Source organism: Vitis vinifera, chromosome 14 (assembly GCF_030704535.1).
Source record: "Vitis vinifera cultivar Pinot Noir 40024 chromosome 14, ASM3070453v1".
Classification (NCBI taxonomy): Eukaryota; Viridiplantae; Streptophyta; class Magnoliopsida; order Vitales; family Vitaceae; genus Vitis; species Vitis vinifera.
In genome coordinates, this window is record NC_081818.1 from 21084754 (window position 1) to 21089445 (window position 4692).

At 31.3% G+C, this 4692-nt stretch overlaps 1 long non-coding RNA gene across 3 annotated transcripts; it reads right to left on the reverse strand.

Annotated features, from left to right (window-relative positions):
- Positions 1 to 566: 566 nt before the first annotated feature.
- On the reverse strand, positions 567 to 1592 carry LOC104881603 (uncharacterized). 3 transcript variants are annotated; one of them, XR_002031729.2, is made up of 3 exons: positions 1367 to 1564; positions 1224 to 1293; positions 567 to 639 (listed from the first exon to the last, which is right to left on the reverse strand). It is a non-coding gene; the product is annotated as an uncharacterized LOC104881603 (long non-coding RNA). The 3 variants fall into 3 exon arrangements; XR_009467693.1 differs by lacking the exon at positions 567 to 639 and adding an exon at positions 1018 to 1064; XR_002031728.2 differs by lacking the exon at positions 567 to 639 and adding an exon at positions 1571 to 1592 and having other exon boundaries at positions 1162 to 1293; positions 1367 to 1471.
- Positions 1593 to 4692: the final 3100 nt, after the last annotated feature.

Sequence of the window (4692 nt, forward strand, 5' to 3'; positions counted from 1 at the left end):
AAACATGGAATTGATTCATAAAACTTACAATAACCACAACATGTTACCTCAAAATTCTTTTGATGATATATTTTGAATTGTTTGTGGGTGTCCTTCATCAAGAGTAGTAGTGACGTTGTTAATAGAATGACCTATTACTTTTTGTACAACCTGAAGAATATATAATAAACAATTTAACAACCAATTAGTAAGAGGTGCTATTTCCTTCCATAGGCTTATTTGTAAGAAGTCTTAAACTAACTTCTTATTTTTTATGTAAAAGAAAATGGAAGTACAAGATATTATAGACTTTAAGCCCATTAGTATAGTAGGAGACCTTTATAAATTTAGATTAAAGAAGTTTATAAAGCTAGTAATCTTAAAGACCAAAAATGCTTTTGTAGAGAATAGACAAATTCCTAATTCATGCAGATGTAATGAAACTAAAGGCTCTATGAAAATGAGCTTGGACATGCAAGAATTTTTGTAGCTATGCTATAGTAGGATTTCTCCAAATCTAATTGATAATAATTTGTAGAGGAAATATATGAAAGTTGTTACACCTACCATGTCTACTTGGCTTCACTTCTCAATATGCCAACTATACATCAATCATAATAGAGCAACCCCCAAAATGATCCATATTGAAAACACTGCCAACTAGGAGTACAAAGATATACATTAACAAATTATCATTGTGAATAAATCCATTATAAAATTAACATTAACAAAATATTGACTACATCTTTAAAAGAATATGAAGTTGTACTAGACTATAAGTTATAAGAGGTACCTTCAAACATGAGTAATGATTAACTGAGTCACTAACATAACCCAATCTGATCGAACTTCATTAATTTCCATTTCACTATATGATTTCTTCTCCCAAAACTGAATTGGAGTGACATATACAATTCACTAAGTTCAATTGACAAAAAAAAAAAAATGCTACAGTAAAATGACCAACCATATGAATTGAATTGAGTGCAAACCTTTGATGTTAGTTGGTTTGGATTAGCAATGATTTCCTTCATACATCTCATCACGTAATACCCACATTCCACACTACCTGGTTGTCTTGGGCACTATGGGAAAAGTATCAACAATTGCAATAAACACTAGAATGATGTTCTTACTTCTTTAGCATCTTATTGATAATCATATTAATAACCATTCATTTTCTAATTTTGTCATAAATTAAGTGGTGAAGCAATATATTTTAATCTAAACAAATAAGTACTTACAACCACTTTCACCCAAGTTGGCTCCCTCTTTGATGTTTTCTGTTTTTCCGGTGGGTTGATTCTCATTGCCCTACAAAAAGAATTAAAAAGATGTTATTTAGACACTATCAATTGTATTAAAATAGGAGAAAATATATACTTACATGTTAACTATGTCCTTAAGATCATCACATGGTTGACAGGCCATTGGATCAAGGTAATATGCAATCATTTTCTTCATCTCCAATGCCACTAACACCCAATGGAAACTAAAGAAAAGAAATGAAAATTGTAATATAGTATCCACAAATTCAAACATCACAAACTAACTTACAAACACCATATTGATATTTAGGATAAAAGGTTACTCTGGGTTGTATGGAATAAGCAAATGTTCAGCATGCTTTGTATTCTTTAGTCGATCTGCAATAACTTTTGACCTGTTTTCCTTGCTTCCCTCTCCCATTCCAGCTTTTGAGACTAATGCTGGATTGACAAAAACATATCGTTCAGCCTGCTTTGCATCAATCAACTTTCTATGCAAATGCCTGATTATAACCCACATGACAAGTTATCAACAATCATTATAGGTCATTAGAAAATAACCTTCTATCTCATAATCTTGTGAAAAGTCATTTAAAAATTATAAAATCCCAGATGTAGTATAAAATACAATTGGATGACACTTCTTTTGATGATATTATCATTTCCATATCTTCTTTCATCATGAAGGTCTTGAAACTCTCACCAAAAACATCATCTGGGAAGTTTATAGGGTGTGTTCTTGATGTACTCAGCATGAGGACAACCAATGTCTCAAAATTTTTCATATCTTGTGGTTTTTCATCCTTGGATTTGACTTCAACTTCATTTACTTTTTGTTTCTTTGCTTTCTTAGATGCTTGTACAATTAAGAACCATGGTACAAATCAAATTAACTAGTTTATATATATATATATAAAGTCACTATAAAGTTTGGTAATTAAATTTACTTACTAAGATGGGAGTACGGATGATGACAAAATCAGTTGGCCACAAAACTTGGTAACTAATTGCAGCCCCAACAGTAGTAGTTTGTCCAGGAATAGGAATGGGAAGGGGTGCACTTGAATCATAAGGAGCATCAACAACTACTAAATAGTTGGGACCACATTCAAGTATAATTGTTCCACCTGCCACTATATTTTCCTTGGTGCCTATGGCCAGCTCACATTTTCTAACCTACAAAACTCAATTCACAATAATCATTTCAATATTAGTGGGTTTATACAAAACTAACATAAATGCATTATCATCATCAATCACCTTATAGCTCCTATTACAATGATAAATGCAATTTCATTTACATTCAATTGCAACAAACTTGCATGATAACATTTCAGTCCATTGCATATAACTCAACCCATAATTTAAATATATCCTATTATATGTTGCCACATCAAAGAAGACAATATATGTTGCCACCAACATTTGAAGTCAACTCAAACAACAAAATTAAATTAAATTATTTCTCATATTAGAGGAAACTTTGTCATCAAATTAGCTTAACTGAATAAATACCTTCTTCTATGGTTCTATTGCTTGTGGTGGGGTCACATCTTCAACTTTACGGATTGGCTTATCCACTACTTCTGGTAGGAGAAGTTGTTTTTGCTTCATGTTTGAACTACTAACATCAGATTGGGGAGTAACAGCTCCTACTTGAGACAGTTTTGCTAGCACTTCTGCCTGAAATATTCTTTGTTCTTCTTTAGATGCTGCTATGAAATCCTTGACAGCATGATCTGCAGCACTATTAAAATATTGGCGAGGTGTGTAGTGCTTCCCTTTGGCCCTAACTCGACCACTATACTCAGGAGTACCCAATGCTTCCACAAGTATATCATTACTTCCACTAACACTTCTACCATTCTCTTGAGACTCTTTCAATAGCTTGTCCTTAAAAAATATTAATTATAAAGTTAAATTGCAAATTTGTTATTGTAAATAACTTACTATAAATATATGTAATTAAAATTGAAAAATATTCACTTACTATTTTCTCAATTACTGGTATGGCCACTTCATCAAAGGTGTCGTCCTTTTTTCCCTTGCTTTCTTCCACAATATGCTTTGATCAATAGTTTCAATTGATCCACTTGCAACCATATTTCAAGATAGGACAATGTATAATATAATTATCATATAACCCTATTATGTATTATGCATAAAATAAATAAAAAACAATTAATAGGCTTACACTTACCATCTCTTCCTCAAGATCGGCATATCCTTTCCTACTTAGATGGTGATTATAAATGTTTCTCTTTCTTCTTTATTTTTGAATTTCTCGATATTCCTATAAATTAAAATTTTATAATTAATGAATGTGAATAAGAGGTATGTAAAGAATCTTAATTATACCTTAAAGTTGTCAGACAATCTATCTTTGACAAATATTGTCCAATCTTCATCCTCAATAAAAGTATATTGAATTGGTGGTCTTTTGAGGAGCTCCGGTTGGTATTCGAAAGGAAGAATGTACTTCACTGTTAGCAAGTTCTTAAAGGACCGAAAGCATTTTCCCATTGTTAACATACAATTCCTTCTGCTTTTATGATTTAATGAAAAAGCAGTCCGCACATTAATACCAAACTTTAATAATTTCAAGAGGTTAAGAATGATAGACATTTTGCATCAAAGTGATTTAAATAAGAAATGGTTACCTCAATACTGTCCCATAACTTATCCTTCAACTGTTTAGGTACAACATGCCAAGTTTTATATCTTATTGGCACCATAGTGCATGCTAACACACCTAAGTATCTTGTTAGATGAACTGCTGATTCTCCTATGAAAATGGCATCAAGATTGTACTTAACCGGCAACTTAACCCCCTTGCTTCTGTTTTTTATAATCATATGCTTCCGTGTCATCCCTCTGTACTTCCTTTTTATGGGTTTTTCTCCTTCCTTTGTCTCCATTCTTGTAACAAAAAAAATAAAAAATGATAAAGATTAGTTAAAATTATATTGCATATAACCTAGTCAAAGAATAATTGTAAAACATAACTTTTCAAAGAAACAAATCCATAATCATTGCACAATGAAATGCAATAGATCATGAATTCAATAGATCTTTTTAGAATTGTTCATCATATAACAAGGATAACACTTCATTTAAACTTTTTTTTGTCCCGCTTTGTTTAACATTTCATTTATTTTAAGCAACCCAAGGGCCTTTGTATAAGAAAGCTAAATTTGCAGTAGGAATTTCCTATAAGAATCAACATGGAAGGAGCACGTGGTTTCAACAAGTTCATCAAGTCCATAAGAACTTATGAAAGCTTTTTTACTATCGGTTTATTTTACATTAAGTTTGGAAAACACAACATGCATATTGATAATAAAAAATTTCATAATTTTTTTACTCACAAACATAACTAATTTAGTATCTTCCATGCACAATTTAGGGAAAAGGTTTTAGTAAATATGTTATTGGGAGATGTTAA